The sequence below is a fragment of the Rhynchophorus ferrugineus genome, unplaced genomic scaffold, assembly GCF_030347505.1.
Source record: "Rhynchophorus ferrugineus isolate W39M unplaced genomic scaffold, kcgeb_rfMv2 rfM1, whole genome shotgun sequence".
NCBI lineage: Eukaryota > Metazoa > Arthropoda > Insecta > Coleoptera > Curculionidae > Rhynchophorus > Rhynchophorus ferrugineus.
Genome location: NW_027472580.1, coordinates 19,730,767 through 19,753,999, shown reverse-complemented (window position 1 = coordinate 19,753,999; position 23,233 = coordinate 19,730,767). Strand labels below are relative to the sequence as shown.

Here is a 23,233-nt window from a genome sequence, read left to right as displayed (position 1 = left end):
AATTGACTACTTTTTGCTATCGTCTTTTTCCGTTGCTATTTTCGGTCCGAATGATTTTGCTGCTTTTTCACTATTGACAGATTCAATCAACTACTTTCAGTTGCGACCTTAAAAAGAATGTGTCGAATTTATGCTCATATAGATTTGCATGTAATAAGGTAAAAATATAATTGAGGTAAAAATAGCAACATTTTGATCGATAAATAGAAAAATGATTTTGACTCCATTTATGTTAGCTTGTCAACTATTCGGTCTTTTTTGATTATCTAAGTCTCTGAATGCCTTTCTTGATTCCATGTCTAAGTCAAGCATTTTGAATGTTAAGACTTCTTTCATTTAAGTTTCAACGAATAATAATATTCGTAATAATAAAATATATCTTATTATTTAGATACGTAATTGATAAAAATATTTAGGCCATTACACCACTCTTCACAATCAAGTCAAATATATAAAATATGAAAATAATTTACATCATTCAAAATGAAACTGTTGTAGTTTAAGGTAATACATTACAGCAATTATCTAATTCCTTTTTTTTTCTCAAAGAAAGTTCGATAATAAATATGTACATTTCCGTCTGCCTTAAAGCACGGTAGAAAAGAAATTAGGAAAGGTGAGTTGAAATGAAATAGAGATAAACCATTTACCTTTATTATATTGTATTATTGCTACTTTCCGATTATAAAAGTCCGAATAAATATATGGGATGATTATTTTATTCCTTTTTCCACACTGCCACTTGCCAATTTAGAATTATTTAACATTAACTGATCTGTACAACCCAGGCAATCAAACAATTATCTCCGTCCTTTCCTCTCTATACCCGTTATCACTGAATAGAAAAAAAGTCAGTAGTTTCAGTTGCTAGTTTTTTTACTATCGACTAGTCGTACTATTTTCACTCGATAGCGCCCAACTCTAGTTTCAATCATTATTTGTATAAATAGCTGGATAGTAGTTTTTGAACACGTAGAAATCATATGATGCTAATCAGACGGAGAGAGTATTATTTTCAGTCCTTCCAAACCTTTTGCAATTGGATGATTTGGAATAAAATAACAATAAATTATTATTTCATTAAATTTAGCGTTCTATAATACATTTTTATCAAATGTAATGTGTACCAAATTTTTATATTTAAAATTATATCTTTTACAAATTACTTTTATTGCACCTTATATTATTTTTCTCATTTTTAATACACAGAAGTGTTGTATTAAATCCTAATAAAATGATACAACTTAAACTTATTATAAATAGCTACATCATAAAATTACATCCAATTAATATATCAATTTAATTAATTGCTGCATATTAAAGAGGTTACAAATAGTTTTATAAATTGCTCTCGTCGTTTTTCAACGTACAGGAATTAATAAATTATCGTGTTGTAGAAGAAGAAATAAAGTTCGATGTGATGTAATATATTAATTAATATAGCATTCATTAAAACTGTTATTTTCATCAGACATGTGAAAGTAGGCAATATATTAAATTAAAGGGAATTTCTAATTGCATTGCTTGGTACAATATTATTTTAAAACTTTATACACTTTAATTTTGATGTAATAAGTAATTAATGGATATAGCGATATAGTTGAACAAAGTTACATGTAATTTATTTTTTGTTGTTCTAAATTTATTTTTTGATACTGCTGATATCATTGTTTTTAGCGAATTTTAACAAGTATCTGTTTTTTTTCCAAATTTATTATTGTTAATTGATTTTAATTGAGAACTATACACATCCTACTGCTGTGATATTGTGTTAAATATATTTTTTATAAACAGAATGTAGTATCATGAAATAAGGTTTATTTATTAGTTAAAAGAAGTACTTCCATAATGTATTAGATATATAGTTACGGTGCATATACGGTATATGTGTATTATGTATATAGTCTATTCAAAATAACAGTGAACTTCTCACGTCAACAAGATGTCGAATGTATTGCCCATCGAAAATTGTAAATTTATTTTAAAATCAGACAATATTTTATTTCTAATTTGATTTTATTTAAAAAGAGATACAATGCTAGCTGCTATGTTCAAACATGTAACCGAATCAGCCTATAAAATTCTCCTGGTTGTCAAACGTCTGCACAATTATTCAAAACATTAGTGATAACAATTGGAGCTTATAAAATTCAATTCAATTTTCAATTTTCTGCTTATTACTTAAAATAAATTATATTTGATAATTTCTTTTGTTTCATGACTTTATTTAAATTAGAATTTGGTTATATGTCAAAGCCAAAATGAAGTAAAACTCAAAATTGATGCGACATTTTGAGGTCATAAACGTAGATGACATAAGTTCACTGTTTTATTGAACGGACTATGTAGTAATTTATTTTACATTTAAATGCATATGATAATTGATGCTCATTATCTTAAGTATACGAATATAGATTAGCCCTTAAGATTTTTGTCTACATTTCTGTGAAAATAGTTAACGAAACAATAGAATTAATTCAATTCATTTACATATAATATATTTTATTTTTAGAAAACTTACAGCTCGATTGTCGTAACATTCGAATATTTCCTGGGAATTCAAGTTCTACAAGGGAATAAACCATATAATTTTTTTTCTTAGAATACGTCGAATATTGAAATTGCAGTATTTTAATTTGAATTGCAGTGAATATTGGTTTTAGACACCTCTATTGAACAAAAATGTTCAGTAACTTGTTAATAAATATGTATAACAGGTCAATTAAAACACATTTTTTAGTAGTACGATTAGTACGATTTGTCCTTTGGTTCAAAATAGGCCTTAGTTTCGGCGATCACCTCTTTATTCGACGAAAATTTCTTCCCAGCGAGCACTCTCAGGTCTGAGAGCAGGAAATAGTCGCTGAGGGTCAGATCTGGAGAATACGGCGGATGAGGAAGCAATTCGAAGCCCAATTCATGAATTTTTGCCATCGTTTTCATTAACTTGTGACACCGTGCATTCTGTTGGTAAAACAGCACTTTCTTTTTCTTCAAATGCGGCCGTTTTTCGGCGATTTCATCCTTTAAATGGTCTAATAACGTTATGTAATAGTCGTGTTGATGGTCCTTCCTTTTTCAAGGTAGTCAATGAAAATTATTCCATGCGCCCAAAATACAGACGCCATAAACTTGCCAGCCGACTGTTGCGTTTTCCCACGCTTTGGAACGGGTTCATCGTATGCAGTCCACTCGGATGACTGTCGATTAGACTTCGGAGTAAAATGATGGAGCCACGTTTCATCCATTTTCACATATCGACACTAAATCTCGCGTTTATTACACTCATCATCTTCAAACACTGCTCCGAATCATCAACTCGTCGTTGTTTTTGGTCAAAAGTGAGCTCAAAGTGATCATTCAAAATCTTTTTGTGGATTTTTAAAATGTTTTCGTCGGTAACAACCCCTTTTGGGGGTCTTCGGTGATCATTTCACCACGTCTACATTTAGCATACCAATCCTTGATGGTTGATTTTCCTGGGACAGTATCCGCAAACTCGGCATCAAGCCAAGTTTTTCCTTCAACTGTATTTTTTCCCTTCAGAAAGCAATATTTTATCAATAATTTCATTTTATATATATAGAGAAATATCATTGACCTGTTGGATTCGACAATTGTTATGTAGCACACTGCTCAATCGGTCTGACACGCATTTTACATGACTGACTGACCTTCTAACATGTCAATATTTTCAACGTCAATTCTTACGAGTTACGAGTTTACAAGTTCCAGTTGTTTAAATTCAAGAACTTTTAATGGGGAAGGTTGTTTTGAAGCCATGGTGATTTGATAAAAGCTATTGGGCCTAGCCTCTACACCAGATAAATCTATTATCGTTACAGTTCTGGAATATGATGCTGGAAGTTCTGATCGTCCAAAGAGTCAGCAGTTAATTCCGAAAACATTGAAATAATTTTGGAAAATGGTATTGTGAAGTTGAGTGAGGTAGCCGACACGATAAATATAGGAATGGGTGTACAATTACCACTTTAGTTTAAATTTTGATGTCGTTCAGATGCTTTTGAATTTAATCTCACACTGGATCGAAAACAATATGACTTTGAGATTCTTGGCGTTGTTATCCATTTTATTTAATTAATTAGAAAATAAATTTATTTGATATTCTGAAAATGGCAAATATTTTATTTCTGATTTTATGTATTTACAAATACATAATTGGTATTATTTGTTAAAAGAAACTACTCAAAAATTAGTTAACGAAACAGAGTAATTTTTCTATAGCAGTATAATGAAAATAATTTATATAAGATTTATTTATAACAAATTTTAACCAAAAAAAAAGGAATGTTATACAATTTATTTTCGATCAACATTTTCTTTGATATATTTCAAAACCGATGTACAGCACCAGATGGATGTGCATTAATTCATCCTGCGATATCAATATTGAACGTAGTACACACGATGCCAATATATATCACTTCTTCCGTATGTTGAAAAATGATAGGTCCCGTAACTAATAAAAAAAGGACACGTCAATACCTTCACTTCAGCCACTATAACCGGAAATTTTATCGTTATTGGTCTCGCCCAGGTAATCCTCGTTGATGCTTCTACGTTCGAATCGAATTTGCTGGCGAATTTCATCGTTCTCGCAGGACGAATTCGAACGACGTTCGAATAGCTCTCGTCGCTTTTATAAATAACGTTTCATTTAGCGCGGAACCGAGCGGTTCTTTGATCTAAAATGGAAAATTCTCGCTATATTACGGCGCGTCTACGACAATAAGTTCGACGGCGAAATGGGTGGCGGGGACCTCAGGCCACCCTCCCGGTTCCTGAATATGCAGCAGCAGTTGCGTGAGTGAAAAATTGATTTGTTTTCTGCTTTCTCGTTTCATATTTGGATGATGTTTCGGCATACGACAAATTGGATGATTGTGTTTTATTTCTTAACATACGAGTTCAGCTGGCGTAACGAAGAGTATATTTGTCATTATTTTTCATTTGATTTTCATGTTATTAAACCGATGTATCTATCAAAAATTATCTCTCTGTTTGTAGGAAATCTATCATTGTCGAGAAAAAATCTACAATGTTTTATAACTTATATATTCTAGTTGCGATTTTATAATAATAGATTCCATATTTTCTCGCCATATAAACTAGCGTTGGGAACTATCGATTGGTTAATAATTTACTACTTTTTACCATCAACTGTTTTAGTCTCTATTTTCAGCCCAACTGATTTGACTACTTTTTACTATCGACAGTTTCAGTTGTGTACTTTCAATTACCATTTTCGGACCTAGTAGCTTCATTCGATTTTTAACGTTCTGGCTTAAATGCCGAATTTATGCTTACCTAGATTTATTTTTAATATATATGGTTTTATGTTATGTTTGTAGTACGATTATAAATAACAATATATTAGTAGGGCAGCATTTTGGAACTTTATTTTCAAGATTATTTATTAGTGTAATAAAGTAAAAGGGACAACATTTTGGTTGATAAATAATAAAATAATTTTGACTGCATTTGTGTTATCTTATTGGGTCTTTTTTTATTCACTTTTTCAATTTTCTAATTCACTCAATGTTCGTTCAAGCGTTTTGAATGTTAAAACTTCTTCATTCAAATTCCTACAAATGATAATATTCTTAATGGTTTATAAGGAACGTGAACACTCACCTCGAATCAGGCATCCTGTTCGAAAAGCTTCACAAACTTGGTTCTCCCTTGGCGCCTTAGAACACGAATACAACTTGGTCAAATCTCTACCCATCCTCAAGCCCCGGTGATTAAACAAATTACGACAATCCCAGTGGTACTCCAGGGTCGTCCGCAAAATGTCTTTATCCCGAATCCGAACCGACATCAGCAAAAGACCATTTGGTTCTAGCAGGTCAATCTGGAATAAGATAAAAAAAACTGAAAACACTTTTCATTGCCCCAATTCGAATACAATAAACCTTGAAAAAATGCGATAATATTTTCTCGTTTAAATTACCAAAGTTTTTATTTTGAAACATTGTTTTTTTTTCACAATTCCAATTTTATCTTATAAATCAAATAACGATAAATCACCGCGTGCCGCGAAATAAAAAACAGGTGAAAATAGATGAATGTCATGAAAATGAATAGCCTTTCCACGTGTAAACATTTTATGTATTCAATAACAATCGATTTAAAAGTGTATTCCGCTGGAGGTTTATTGCCGTTGACAACACGATGGATACAAATACATTTTGGCAGAGTCTCGGTTAAATAGATTAAGAAATACCGCAAATACGAATACGTTTCAATATATTTCGACTCAGACAGTGGAGAATTTCAAAATAAAATGTATATTTTATTGCCGCGGTGATACTGCTTGTTTATCTTGTAAGGATTATGCTTTTAACTTTGTTGGTTTTGTTTTTCGGTTGACTAATTGATATTAGTTGGGCTATTTTTACATTGCGACATGGGTAGACGACGCTAGGCAATTGATATTCATTAGTATGAGATGGTAATTGACGTAAAATCGCGTTTCATTTTAAGAGGATTTTTAAATTAACTGTCATGAAACTTTATTAATTATTGTTTTGTTTTTATATAAAATGTGTGTGTATAATTTCAGTAAAACGTGATGTTTGATATTTGACTAGGAATTTTTAATGTTGTATATTTAAGTCTTAAGTTTAATTGTATGTATGCTACAGCCCTTCCAATGAAATAGCCGATGTACGTCATCAAAATTTATGACGTCAGCACGTCGCACGTCAGTGTTATCGCATTATATTTGAGTTTTGGTTTACAATGTTTGCCTGTTTAACTTTTAATTATTATGTCCTTATTGCTTTCTTTATAATCCAAATCGAATTTTATGAACTAATTCAGTTCCATGTTCCGATGCATCGGGCAGCATTTTATCTCTTTTTAGCTAGAATAAAATGAGGGAATGCTAGAAGGAAATGTCTGGTCCGAGTTTAAAACGAATTTTACATTTTTACAAACTTCATTGGCTGTTTTGTTATATAACTTTAGTTGCCAAATTTACTTTTAAGTTGCTTAATGTTTTTACCGTTTTCTTATGTTTTAAATAATTTTTCTATAAAAGATTTGGAAAAAAATCTTAAAGTGTAGTTAAATTTCAAGGTCAGTAAAGGAGTATAAGATAAAGCAAATACTAACGGTATTTTATCATGTCATATCATATATAAAGATATATGATGTTGTCTCTAATATAATATATAATGATATGATGTACACGTTCAGTTGATATATTTAGAGTGTCTGCTATTTCATTCAATTTCAATTTACGGTCATTCAAAATCAAAAGGGTGTGTGTGTGTGTGTGTGTGTGTGTTTGTGAATTTTTTAAATGTTTTCGTCGGTAACAACATCTTTTGGTCGTCCACTGCGTTCACCGTCTTCGGTGCTCATTTCACCACGTCTAAACTTAGCATACCAATCCTTGATGGTTGATTTTCATGGCGCAGTGTCCGGAAACTCGGCATCAAGCCAAGTTTTTGCTTCAACTGTATTTTTTTTGCCTTCAAGAAGCAATATTTTATCAACAGGCGAAATTCCTGTTTATCCATTTTTTTGTTCACAATAACAAAATTTGCTTCACTCAAAATGCTATAGTTCACAAACTAATGATCCGACAGCTGTCAAATTTATACACGCATCTTTTGAGGGTTTAACTAAAAAACATATGGATTTAATTCTAGTGGCGCCATCTATGTGTTAGGCAGGGGACTTTTTAATTGACCTGTTATGTAAGAGCTAGAAGTAAATATGTTATAGATATGTTATAATGTACTAGTATTCCTTCAGAATGCTGAACGCTGGTACGATGACTTATTTCCTCAATTAGTTCTTGTGGTGTAACATAACTTTCAATAAATATCTGTTTTAACTAAGACTTTTTTTTGATTTAACTTCTCTTTAACAGCTCCAAAAAGCATTATGATGCATCAATAGGTTTTTGATTTTGATTTGTTATAAGTAGCGTAGCATCTACTTTAAAGCCATCTAACAAATATTCATATTTTAGTTATTTTATTAACCTTTATCGTTATGTTCAATACTATTGATGCCTCCTCTCTAAATTCTCTCTTGTGGTCGGTATTAATAAATTTTGCTTGATGCAGAGCCTTCATCATGATTTAGTAAATCATGGGTTTTAAAATTATTTTTCTAAGTAAAAATATATATGGTTAAAATAGTTTCTTCCCTTTCCAAGTAAGCTTACTTTATTTTTATTTATGGCATTTCTGAAACATTCTCCCGATATCTTTCGGGTTTCCTTGATATTTAAGTAAATGGACTGAACTTGATTTGATTATATATTATTCTTTTACGTTAGAGATTCTTTATGTTCTCAAAGCCTACACCACTGTGGAAGAAATTGCGAAAGCGAAACGAGTAAAAAAAACAAGACCCTGTTTTCAATTTTAACGGCAAGTCGTAAAAGAGCCATCTCGTCCGTTTACGCGCTAACAGTTTTTCCCCTCTCACCGCCCCTCCATGTTGTACCATCCTCATAACCGCAAAGAGATAAGGCCCGTTACGGGGGTCGTTCGCCGCGTAATAGGTCCGACATTGTGCGGGATATCGCTGGTGTCGATGGAATATTCGCCATCGAAAACGTCGACCCGTCAATCATAAATCTTTATTATCGAATATGGCCGGGATTGTGACGTTAAAAACGACCTTTTATTGCTCTAATAGCGCCGTCGTATACTTTTTTTACGGACACTAACAACGCTTTAACAACTGGCGGATAATAAATTCTGCGCGATAAAACAGTCTTTAAAGTCTCGAACAACGATTGGCCATTAAACGTACTGTAACCAAAATTGTATCGACACCCATCGCCGTTTTACCGCGTCTCGAATTCGAACGGTTGGCTGCAGGTGCTAATTAATATAATCTTAAAATTTTATCTTTCAGTATCAATTTAACTTGATATGTACAGGGTATCTGATGGGCAAGTACAGATTTTAAATTTTAAATGAACAAAAGAAATATTGGCCGGCAATATTCCTAAACGTCTCGCAAACTTTTGACCGGGTATGGCATTTGGGATTAATATACAAAATGAGCAAATTGCTACCGTGGAATTATTGTCTACTGCTGGATTCATATCTCTTTCGAAATTTAGTGTTGATATCCCAACAAACATGTTTCAGAACTGGTGAAAATAAACTTGGAAACATTAAATGCCAAGTAGTATACCACCCGCCGTATTCTCCAGACTTTGCTTCTTCTGATTACTTATTCCTATGTACGAATTGTGACTTGTCTCAGATGCGGTTCACTTCTTTTGAAAATATCAAAAAATGGGACGATTCGTGGATAGTCTCCAAATAAATTGTAGCGATTTTTCACAATAAAGCTTCATATTAAAACGTCCTTTAAAATTAACTTATAGGCCTATTATGTTTGTTACTGATACAATATAAATATGATTAAATATAACATATTAATACTAAACAAATAAATAAGGATCAATGTAGATAGATAATATTTTTGTAAATAGCAACCGTAGCAATATCACAGTTAGAAAAAAGCTAGAAAGTTAGAAACCGGAAGGAATTATTCTAGTTTCTTCAATTTTTTTTTATCAAGGCTTCACTATAATAGAGGTACTTGTACTGTTTATTTTCCTCCAAGAAATCCTATATGGTGATGTTTAATATAATATTTTCCCTTTTTTATTTTTAATTCAATTGCTCTTTTTATTAAATGTTATGTTTTGTATACAAAACAACCACGAAAATCAAATGAACTTATTGTTTTTTTTTATAAATTGATGACGTTTATTCAGTTTTTGGTGAATGAATGAAAAATTGTAGAGCTGCTAAGCAATTTTCCAAAATGTATGCAAAACATTTTAATTTGGATATTCGTTTAACATCACATTCGTGTAATAAAATTACTGTGGAAATGATTTTATTTCATAAAACACTTCCCAATATTATAGAACCAACCTATTAAGCGTTGGTTAGTGAAGAATCAATATTTTTTTATCGAAAAATAGCTGTACACATTAACAATCTAATTATGTACTATATATAACACATTTTATTATATCAGGTTATATGCCGCAACTTTCAGCTTCATCTAAATCATTCAAAATAGATACGTGGGAGTTACTAAATGCAAATATTTATATGCACAGTTAAAAGTTTTTTTAAGCATCAAGAACCTTGTAAGTATTGGGATTTATCCGAAAAATATTTTCTTTGGAAATTAAAATATTAAAATTCCGAGTAATATTCAGAAAAATAAACCTAACTATAATAATGTTTTTGACGGTTTAAGACGATTAGCACACTTTCTTAGTTTTTAATTTTTTTCTACCAAATTTCCTTCAGTATATATTGTTAATCTATATTAGAGTTATGTAATTGTAAAAAAACAGATATAATAATTAATATTGTTTATTGAACGTAATTGAAAATTTCAACATGCTGTCAAAACAATCCACGTTTACAAGAAACCATGTTAAAACGAATTATGTTGTCAGAGACATCTATGTTTGCGTGAAAAAACCGTATTCACGTTATGCCATTAAAAGCCCGATCGAATAAGATTAAATTTAAGTATTTATTCGTTGGGACCATGAAAAAAAAACCGACAAAACATCGTCCGTCTCGAAACCCGAATACGTCACGCGGTTCAACATCGAACGCCAGTAGTCCCAGGTTCCTTCTTTCGGTTTTCCGGAACTGGAACACCGTGCCTTATCGCGCCATCTATACTCCCGCAGGGGAATCTTTGCATCTCTTTTTCGCGTTTGTTTTCTGTGCTCGCGGACATTTTCCGCGTCTTTAGTCGAGCGGATTTTGCACATTACAACAAAACTAAGAAAATAAAATTTAGCATTGAGAATCACACCACGGTAATTACGTTTTAATAATAGTGATGTTGCGGTGACGGAATAATAGTGCCGGTAAGTGATAGTTAAGATGTAGTATTAATAAATATTTTTGTTAGCTTTGTCAATAGTATCATGTTTAGAGATAAATTTGATATCGTTAATGTTCATTTAAATATTGATCTAGTGTAATTATTGTACTGCTCTTTGTTGCTTTGACCTTATAAGGTTATTGTGTCTATTTATAGATGGGATAATGCTAAAAATATTGTACTTTTGATGTAAAAGTACTTCGCAATGATCTGATTTATTAAATCCAAAAATAAACTGAATTGTACATTTGTTGTATCTTTATACATTTTATTTATATTGATATTATTAATCTTTCCTAAGCCATAAAAGTTTTTTTTTTCTATGATCTGTTTAATCAGACCTTGTGATGATAATTTTAGCAACAAAATGAATGAAATGAAATATTCGATGATATAATTCAATTTTATCAATTTAAGATCTATGTTAAGCAATTTTTTGCTTCTTCTGGCACATGCTTGATGAAGAACATATGGTCTGCGTTATTTTATTGGTTTGAATAATAATATCATTCTTCTGTAAGTTTAATATTTTAAAGCTAATCAAATCCATTTCATCTCTTGGATTAAACTTTTTTTATATATATTTTTATATAATTTTATATAGTTTTTATATATATGACTGGGCCTAAAGTTTAACGTGGGCACCGAACCGCGATCCTCGGCATTAAGCCTACCGATTGACGAGTGACCAACTTTCAGAAATCATCCCAGAAGACATCCGATCTTACCCAGCCTGATTACTGGCATGACTGGGATCATTTTCCTTGTCGGATTTTACACTCTTGTCTAGAACATTCACGAATTTTAAACAACCACAAACATAAATTTACGACCATGCCCCAGCATGATTCGAACCCGCGGCTATCGCAACAGTAGGAGGACCGTCCCATCGCCTTTACCACTGCGCCACCAAGCCGGCTAAATATATTTCTTAAACATTATAAAACATTGGTACTTAATTTTAAAAGTCTAGCTAATTTTGGTTAAATGTTTATTAAAAATATTGCTACTTTTTAAAATATTTAAAGAATATTGATATTTTTAGTGCCGATATATCAGTATGTTTATTCTTCTTTAAAAATATCGATATTTTTTTTTGTAAAATATCGCTATTTTGTTTGATGTGTAATATAATCGGTATAATATTTGATTCAGAATTTCCAATTTTCTGATTTCCATGAGATGAAGGAGAAGCAACGTAGCTTTATTATTGAGTGTTTTGTTTACAATTTCTTTATTTTTATTTATAGTAATCTCGATATAATATATTTAAATTTATTGAACATATTGAAACCATAATTTTGTTCTTTTTTATTATTTTTATGTTAGTATAATGATTTGTTTGTGGTAACTGTACATGCAATTTTTACATTAACGGAAGCTGGCCTTTAATGTTTTGAAGAAATATGGAAACGTAAATTAGATTAGATTTTGAATTTTTAATATTTATAATATTTCAATTTTAAACACCCCAAAATTTTGTTTTATTTGTCTCGTTTTATCACGTTTAGTCCTATTTTTTGAACTTTCTGTAGCTCCCGTCGTTATTTTCAAGCTGAAGAAGCTGGGAGCTTACGGTCTGTTTGTAACCACACCGGCTTTATATTTATTCATTGTTTCTAATACATATAAATAATAAATAAAGTGATATGTATAAATTGATTTATTTTGGTTTTGTTTAAATTGCAACGTCACAATTTGAATAACAGATAATATTATTCTGTTTAGTTTTATGAATAACATTTGAAGGATATTCATATGATATACTTTTTTATAAACATTAGTACGTAAAGGATGTTTATTTAGAGTCAGATAGATGTAAAAAAGCTATTGATCTTTATATTTTGAAAATAATTTACAAGGAAATCAAAACAGATGATGCATTCACTTGCCACCTACACCGTACATAATTAATTTTGAGGTAATAGAATACCAACTTAATTTATGGAGAATTGTTTTCATTTAAGATTCGACAGTTTTGTTCTCTATTTACGTCTCTTTAATTTTCTGCCAGCTAACAATTAACCCTATTGAAAGTTCTATAACTCTAAAATTACCCCATATATAAATATTAATGCAAGCTTTCGCTTAGATTCGAGTGATCTCTTAATTGTATATCGATATATATCATTTACTACCGGCCTGTTTTTTTATTATTTACACGACCCACTTCGCTATTATGCTCTTTATCCTCTCCGACAATGATAGAAACCCGATTGTCGTAATCGACCTTTGGCTGGCGCAATCCCGCTCGACTACAGTGCCGCTTTCCACCGTTCGGCCCAGGTCGCCGGTTCTCTCGCCCGTTCAGTCGTCGTAAGACCGATGTGGTGTCGAGTTCGTGTGCCGAACGCGACCGATTCATTACGATCTCCCCCGATCGGCTCGAACCATTGTTGCTGCACATTTTCTTACGCGACCTGGCACCCCCTCGGACGGACCGGTGCATAATTTCGATTCGTCGTCTCCCGTCTTATTGCCCGGACGCCGCGAATCATCCCACCGGGAATCGCCGTCCGTTCGATCGAACGAACTCGCGAGGAGGACGAGAAAAGAGTTGGGAGAACGCGAGGAATATCTGCGAAAAAATCGGCGGCGAATAATTTTTCATTGATTTTGTGCAGCGGTGGTGTTGCGCGCTTGGATAACAATAGTGATTGGAGCAGTGTGTTTGATTAAGCTGCGGAATTGCAAATGAGGTGAACGAGTGCCGACGAGATCGATTAAAAATTAAACTAGTGACCAGTTTCCTGTCACTGCAGCGTTGGGATTATAACGAAAATATTTTCGTCGTCGTGTCCTGACAAGGTCTTGTAAGTTACCCGTATTGCTAACTTCGAGAGGTTAGTGTCATTGCTCCGAAAAAATTAACGCGAGATCATGTATGATTTAAAATTTAAAACAGGTCCATCAATAACGCTCATTATTATCTCCATCGAAGACAACACCGAGCAATGCATCAAATTATCTTGGTTCCCTTCAATCTGCTGTTTATCAGATCATTATGCCTGTTAATTAGTTTCTCGGTGTCTTTGTTATTGTTGCCCAACGAGAACGAAACAAATATCCATTAAATTTACTAGTCAGAAATACTCGATCATCAATAATTGATAGTGTGTCCACTAATTTAAGGAAGTTTGTATTCAGTCCTCAGTTATTATCCCCGCTGAGGAGTCCAGATCTATTACAATTTTGAATTTGAACTAAATGAGGCGGAATTATTGTAATTTGTCAACAATAATATAACATTGTTGCTATGATAATTTAAATAAAAGAATGATTCATATATTATCCCAATATTTTTCACAATTGCAAACAATGAATGTTTTCTCCATCGAAGACAACACCGAGCAATGGATCAAATGATGTTGGCCCCCTTCAATCTGCTGCTTATCAGATCATTATGCCTGTTAATTACTTTCTCGGTGTCTTGTTTATTCTTTTTCAACAAGACCGAAACAAATACCCATTAAATTTACTAGTCAGAAATACTCGATAATCAATAATTGATACTGTGTCCACTAATTTAAAGAAGTTTGTATTCAGTCCTCAGGTAAAATAGTACCAATTCTTTATTATTATTCTCGTCGAAGAGTCTACAACTATTACAGTTTAAACGTGAACAAAATGAGGCTCCATTATTGTAATTTATCAATAATAATATAACATTGTTGCTATGATAATTTAAATAAAAGACCGATTCATATATTATCCCAATATTTTTCACAATTGCAAACAATGAATGTTTTCTCCACCGAAGACAACACCGAGCAATGGATCAAATTATGTTGGCCCCCTTCAATCTGCTGCTTATCAGATCATTATGCCTGTTAATTACTTTCTCGGTGTCTTGTTTATTCTTTTTCAACAAGAACCGAAACAAGTACCCATTAAATTTACTAGTCAGGAATACTCGATCATCAATAATTGATACTGTGTCCACTAATTTAAGGAAGTTTGTATTCAGTCCTCAGATAAAATAGTACCAATTCTTTATTATTATTCTCGTTGAAGAGTCTACAACTATTACAGTTTAAACGTGAACAAAATGAGGCTCCATTATTGTAATTTATCAATAATAATATAACATTGTTGCTAAAATATTTTAAATTGAAGAATGAATAGTTTCGTCATCGAAGACAACACCGAGCAATAATCAAATTACCTTCATTCCCTTCAATCTACTCTTTATCAGATCATTATGCATGTTAATTAGTTTCTCGATGTCTTTATTATTGTTTTTCAACAAGAACGAAACAAATACCCATTAAATTTACCAGTCAGAAATACTCGATCATCAATAATTGATACTGTGTCCACTAATTTAAGGAAGTTTATATTCAGTCCTCAGTAAAATATTACCAATTCTATATTGTTATTCTCATTGAAAAGTCTAGAACTATTACAGTTTAAACGTGAACAAAATGATGCTCCATTATTGTAATTTATCAATAATATATAACATTATTGCTATGATATCTTAATTAAAATTACCAACAATAAATAGTTAATATTCAATGTGAGTTGTTTTTAACAGAGGCTGTTGTCAAAATTCAACATATTGGATAATAAATACGTGCCCTGAAACACCGACAAAGCCGATATAACAACAAGAAGTAAAACGGAATGATTTCAAAGTCTCGAGCCGAAGTGTCTTCGAGTGCTCTTCGGCAGTCGTTTACATTCCCGAACATGCTTCCGAAGATATAAAAATAACACCTTGCTCTAAACTGGTTTCTTAATTACCTCTACTTCCATATTTAAGCTTTCGATTTCGAAAAGGCTATACCCGTCGTTATAAATAGACTTGGGACAATGAGATAAAAAGACAAGAAAAGAGAGCGAGACAGATTCGTTTCCTGCTGTGTCACTCTTTTAAGACGCAGTAATGGATATAGTTTATTAATTTTTTGTTTTGTTTTCTGATATATTTGTGATACAACTATTCCATTCAGATATTCTTCAGTGATTGTTTTAATATATATTTCCAGTTTTTTTTTCTTTCCGTGTGATCTGCCATCTACTTCTGAACTTATGTACCAAACTTACTGATATAACACTTTTTAACTTATTGTGATAACTGAAAACTATTGTTATGTTATGTATCTTTCCCATTAAGTCTTACCATACTTAAACCACCAATTTCAAGAACTAAAATATTTACCATAAACTTAAAAACTTTAAAGGTTTGATGAACACTAATTTTGAAAATATTTTCAATATAATTCGTAAACGTCAAGACACGTTGGTGTCCATCGTCTATCAAATGACAGTTACTAGAATTATAATTTTAGTTAAAATATAAAATACAAACTTTTAATCCTTTCAACCTTTTGACTTCCATATTATATTTTTAATTATATTAGTTTAGCGTTAATTTTATAGAAAAATGACATTACTTTAGATATTTCTTGTTGGTTGAGAAGTTGTCATAATTAATCCATTACCCATTTGACTAATCTTTCTTAAGGTCGTCAGTTACCCAAATTTTTTTTCGTTATAATATCCGAAACACGAACAGTACATTCATATTTCAATCTAGAGAACTCACTGATTCGTTTCTTGTCTTACTGTACATGTTTCAAATCGTCTTTGTGTATAATCGAACAGTTTCATTGTGTGTAAAATAATTATTTTATGGGTTTAAAAATATTCGTAATTGATATGAATACCTTTTAAATAACGATTCGTTTTTGATGGCTGATTGTTCATCTATCACAAACCCACGCGCGGTTTTATATTCATACATCGGGTGGCGAGGGAAATATAAATTAGAACTCTACGTTACACGATGATTTGCTTTTATATGACGTTGGATTATTTTTATAGCCGGTATAAATATTTGGCTTCAGCGGTGATCCCGTCAAACACATCGCTTGGAACCGTATATCTCGCTAGAACGGGATTTTTTATGAAGATTATATTTTAATTAACTTCTTCAGGTTTTTTTTATTATTTATAGTAGGCAAATTTGATGTTCAAAATTCTCTACTACAGTCGCTATCTTCATTCACTTCAGTATGTATATCACATCGGTATTTCTCTTCATTTATTTCTTGATGTGTTTATTATTACTGCTCAGTGACGGGAATATCAATTTAAAACTGATATCATTTCGAATAGCCTATTAAATCTACCACTCAGTAACATTTGAGTATCAATAATTAATGGGGTGTCGACCAATTTAAGGAAGTTTGTATTCAGTCCTCTGTATAATATTGCAAATGTGTTATTATTATTCTTATTGGATCTTGTGGAACTATTACGGTTTTACTACTTAAATAATTAATGCTTGAGATTGTCTACCGTAAAAAGCCACATATTTTACTTAACATTTTTGACGTAACATTAATTGGTTAAATTGTTGTTATTCTTCGAATTGACCTGGAAGTCTGGTTAATTTTCATGTTTTCTAGGTAGAGAATTGGTCATATTGTGATATATTGTCAAATAATAATAGGCTTTAACAGAAGAGTGAATTTATTTATTATAATAATATATTTTCTTATTTTCTTAATTAATATTATAAGTATCTTGAGTCAAATTAAGCCAGGTTTCTAGTTTTAAATAAAGGATTTATATAAAAAAGTTGTATTGATAGTTCAAGTTTTGATTCATCATTTTTGAATTATCTCAGCCTGAAAAAGGAGTTTTTAAGTTTAAGATCTAATGAAACCAAATTGTTGTAATCATATTATTTCACATAATATACATATATGTCTATAGAACACAATATTTCATTATTTTTTTCTATACCCATTAATTCAACAACAATAATTTCAATAGAACAATTTAAGATTTATCTATACACCAAGTCGTTGTATTTTTAAACGTTCTTTTATTGTTTCCAAGTAATTTATATAATGAATAAAAAAATAATTTAAAAGATATTAGAAGTGCTTAACTGGAATACGTAAAAATAGTAAAACAGTAACAGTTAAATTGTACTTTCAAGTAATTATAGAATATAACAAAAAAAGTATTGACGTAATATAACTTTCAAAATTGAGTAATAAATTGATTCTAAGATGACTTGAGTAGTAGTGAGGAATAAGTCAAATGATGTGTTATATATAAGTTGTGTTGTTGGCATGCAGGAGGTCGTCCGATAAAAATTAGTAAGTTTAAGTTTATCCATCATTTTTAACGTATTAATCTACGTTAGAAGTTAATATTCAATTCAATTATTTTATACAATAAAATGTATAATCCGGCTTGGTGGCGCAGTGGTAAAGGCGATGGGACGGTCCTCCTGCTGTTGCGATAGCCGCAGGTTCGAATCCTGCTGGGACATTGTCGTAAATTTATGTTTGTGATTGTTTAAAATTTATTCTAAAGTTGGTCACTCGCCAGTCGGTAGGCTTAATGCTGAGGACCGTGGTTCGGAGCCCACGTTAAACTTTAGACACAGTCCAGATAAACCCATAGTTGGTAAAAGGAGACACTGTTAATATTCATTTAACTGTTTTAATTTTAATGTTTCGCATTAAATCATGATACAAATTACATTTAATTTTGATTTCATTATTTAATTACCTAAATATTTGTTCACTCGCGTTCCAGTTATTCTATCTACTCCGCCATATTGACGTGCTTTTTATAGATCGCTGTTGTTGCTTAAAAGCAATTAACTTTTTTTTTTTCGAAAAAACTCATCGTTGTCCGCTAATTTGTCGTCGGAACAGAAAAAACTCGGCGTTTTAAATAACGTTTGTAATTCAGTTTCATTCTGTAAATCGATTTTCGTCACAAAACCGACTGGTTTTTTTAAACGATTTTGTTAATTCTATTACGCTCGCGATCGGCTGCGGGTTGCCGTAAAACTCAGGTTAAATGTTAATTTATTTTTTCGTAAAAGCGAATTTGGTACGGTATATTTTTCCGCTTTTTCCAATATGTTTTTTTCCGGGGGAACATTATAGATTTGTCAAATATATAATTAGTTTATTTGATCATTTTTTTCGAAAATTTTACGAAAGCCCTATCACAAGATTTTAATGAAATATATGTTGCAATCCCCCCTCTGAAGTCTGATTCCTCTACGGATATCGCCTTCCAGAAAAAGCCGAGCTCCTCGCTAACGCGTTCGAGAATCAAATGAAATGCAATCCATCTCTGGGCCCACCCCAACAGACATTATCCATCATAAATGACACTATCCCCTCTCTAAAGAGGAAAGATTTCCAGTCAGTTCATCTTCTGAAGAGCATAGTCTCTCCCAGAGACCTTCAGTTATCCTTAAAACGTCCGTCCTCCAAAAAAGCTCCAGGCCCAGATTGTATAACAATAAACCATCTAAAAAGCCTCACCAGGAAGCAACTATCTGAACTTGTCAACATTATCAACTCCATCCTGAGGTTAAATTATTTCCCTAAGTCCTGGAAAGATGCGCTTGTCGCTGTTATTCCAAAAAAGTCAAGTCTAGCCTTTCTGACTACAGGGCTATCAGCTTGATTAGTTCACTCTCCAAACTTGCCGAAAAAGCGATATTGAACGCCTTAAACGATTTCACAGACGCACATCACATAATCCCGAACGAACAGTTCGGTTTCCGTGCTAAATATTCATGCCTATTAAGCTCCCCGCGTCGCAGCAACTACCCATCAGGCAATGATAAAAGGTCGAAAAGAGGAGCCATATTCTTGGATGTCTCCAAAGCTTTTGACCCAGTATGGTACCACGGTCTAATATTTAAAGCTAAACAACTATGTTAAGCTAAACAAGTATGTCTCGGAGAGACAACTTGAACTACTCCAAGTGTTCCAATCCAGAAAAGTCCGTGCGTTACTCAGAGCCCCATGGTTTATGAGGAACGTCAATACACACCTCGAATCAGGCATCCCGTTTGTGAAAAATTTCATAAACACGCTCAGTGTGAGATTTTCCAAAAGAACCTTAGAACACGATAACACCGTAATAAAATCCCTACCCGTCCACAAACCCCGGTAGTAAACAAACTACGACAGTCCCAGTCGTAACCCAGGGTCTCTGTCGCCCGCAAAACAATCATATCCCTAACCTGAAGCGACATCAGCCGAAGACCATTTAGTTCTAGCTGGTCATTCTAGTAAACGAAAAAAAAAAAGATGTTTAGATTTTTTGTTCGTTTAATAATGCGTCAGTGTCTTTTTTTGACGCCCTCGTTAAATTCAATTGACGTATAGATTATCCGTGAACACTACTTTTTTTTTGCTTACATATTCTTGGTACCACGTTTTTTGTGTTTTATCTCGTTATGTAATTCTCAGGAACGTTTAGTGATTTTTTGCAATACAGCTTTAACTTAGTTTTTACCTACAAATTATAGCTTATTATTTTTTAAATTTTCTCTTTATTTGACTTATAATATAAATTTAATTAATATATAAAACCAATTAATTAAAGTCAGTAATTATCAACAAAAGAAAACCGCCCAGAACATTGTTTTTAATTTGCTTCTGCAAATCTGTATCAACAAGCCTATAAAATCTGACAAGGCACATATCACATGCCAATAATCAGGGTGTCAGGTAAGCTAACACTGCAGACCGTTGTTCAGGACCTACCTAAGCGGTTTAACTAGATCTTAATATATAAAATGAAGAATATAATTTAAAACATCTTGAAAATAAAAATTATTTCGTAGCTTGTATTTACTACATCTGGCAAGAAACCTTTAACCTCAAACATAAGTATGTATTTGCTCTGTCGGCATAAAATTTCTAAAATGTATTTCAATGAAATAAAAAGTTTTATTCAAATAATAAATCGTCTGAACAAGTGGTAATCAGAAGACTCTATATCTAATGAGTGCGGCGGGATTTCCCATTGAAGCAGCTACAACGTATCCTTATATTTCCATAACTCTTGCAACTTGTGGTCGAGCGTTGCCATGAAAGACGATGATTCTGCGTCTGCCGTTCTTTATTGTTGGTCTTTGTTGCAACAAGAAATCATTCAATTAACGTCAGTAGATACCTGTTGTTGTAATAACTTGTTTATGTTTTACCAGCTAGTAATACGGTACTATATATACTACTTTGAGCCATAAATATTCTCTTTCTTAGACTAACCCATGAGGTTTTGCACTTGGGTTTGCTGTAATGCATCCATTTCTCATTTTTTATCATGGCTCAGCTGCCTGAAAATTCTTTGGGAGTTTTGAGTCAGGTTATGATCCATAATATTTTTGCTTCTCCAGGCCTTTCTTTTCATTGACATCAAAATCACATCTTTTAAATTGTTGAAACCAAAACCGACAATATAACGGAGTATATAACGGAGCAGCATTTCGATAAGTTTCTGACAGTGGTTGATTGGCTTAGGCAGCAGATTTCTCCAAATCAAACAACGAGAGTAGTAAATGTTGAAAATGCAATTTTGAACGTTCCATGATCAACTGGAGTCTAAAAAACTAAACAGAAAACTATTATTTCATGTGTGCCGGCTTGGTGCCGCAGTGGTAAAGGCGACAGGACGGTCTTCCTACTGTTGCGATAGTTTCGGCGGGTTCGAATCTTGCTGGGGCATGGTCGTAAAATTTATGTTTGCGACTGTTTAATATTTGTGATTGCTCTAGGCAAGTGTGTAAAATCTGACAAGGAAAATAATCTCAGGCACGCCAGTAACCAGGCTGGGTAAGACCGGATGTCTTCTGGGCTTATTTCTAAAGTTGGTCACTCGACAGTCGGTAGGCTTAGTGCCGAGGACCGTGGTTCGAAGCCCACGTTAAACTGTAGGTTCAGTCACTAAAAAATCCAAGAGGTTGACGTGATTAAAATCAATAAAACTAAACTAACTTATTTTATGTATAAAATTCTCAATACGATGAAATATGTAAATGTCGCATACAAAATTTTAATAAAAGAACGAATCATCCTTATTAATATTTTACTATTTTTTATTAGTTTTACTGGTACATTTTCATTTTTTATAATATTTGCAATTCGTATTGCACCAACATTTTAATATAGATATAAAAAAATCAGTTGTCGTAAAGAATTTATCAGGAATTGAGAGAGGGAATATCTATGGGTATTTTTTTGTCGAATTGATTGAGATAATTTGAGTGTTATAAAGATGTCGTGCCAACGAAATATGAATCGTTTTATGAACGTGAAAAAGCGCAAGTATTTCGAAAATGTCAAATAACAGACAGTCCCGAGGCGTAAACTTGGCTCGTTCGCTGGATCGCCGCCAAAATTCCATTTCGAAATACATTCGATCGGCCACTCGCGTGTTTTAAATAGTCGTTTTGTGTAATCAAAATATTTCGCTGGTCGTTTGGCTCATTGTTTTTTTTTCGGACGGATATTTTACTTGGCCTTAGATTAAATCGTATGTACAATTCTGAGTCAAAATTTAACGTTACGTAATTGTTTTGAAATTATATTAAGTAATTTCTTGATATTAGCGGAATGTTTTTAATTACTCTAAATTTAGACAGAAGTTAAGGTCACTGAGTATTAATACCTCAAACTTCAAAAGATTAAAGCTGCATTCTAGTCTAAAAAAATTCAGAAATCGATTTTTTTCATATATATATTCAAAGTTTAGCCCTTCAAGATTATTTAAATTAATTTTTTCATTTCATTTTTTCATTTAAATTATTTTTGGAGATATTTTTTAATGATACATCTAAAAACAAAACTTCAAAGACGCTTTTCTCAAGTTCTACCGAAATAATTTGTTTGAAATATAGTGTGAGGCTTCTCTATACAGATCCAATTTTTTTATAGTTTTATGTTATAGTTCTGAGCCTTCACGTCAGCCTCAATTATAGTCCCGATAATTTTGATAAATAAAAACCTTTTTGCAATACTACCAAGATTTAACTAATTATTAATTGTATAATATCCCATTTATTCGTCATTTTAAGCATAATAAGCATAAGCATTTCTTTTCTGAGTTTGGCCTCAACGTTGTTTAAGCATTCATTCCATGTCCCCATGGCAACTTTTCCAAATTAAATCACCTTTGTTGGCGACAGTTTTATGAAAATTAATCATTGGATCAATTGAAGATGTTCAAGATCATCCTTCCGTATCAAATTTCCATTTTCAATTCGGTTTTATGTCTTATGAAAATGAACCTTTACAAAATGTATGACTTTGTATTTAGACGAATATCTTTGGAGTCTGATCGGTTTGAGATTAATTTGAAATTAAGAGCACTCTTTATTAAGCTATTAAGCTCTTTCTTAGCTTATCTTATTCAATATCATCAAAAAAAGCGACAAATGTACTCTCACCTCCAAGCTATTTCATGTAATATTGTATTCTTTCTATTATATTTCTTATTTTCTATAGTTCGTATTGGGAAATAT

At 32.1% G+C, this 23,233-nt stretch overlaps 1 protein-coding gene across 28 annotated transcripts in view; it reads left to right on the top strand.

Annotated features, from left to right (window-relative positions):
• tay (tay bridge kinase) overlaps positions 1–23,233 on the top strand; it is a 366,957-nt gene that overhangs the window by 194,337 nt on the left and 149,387 nt on the right. The window lies entirely within an intron of this gene.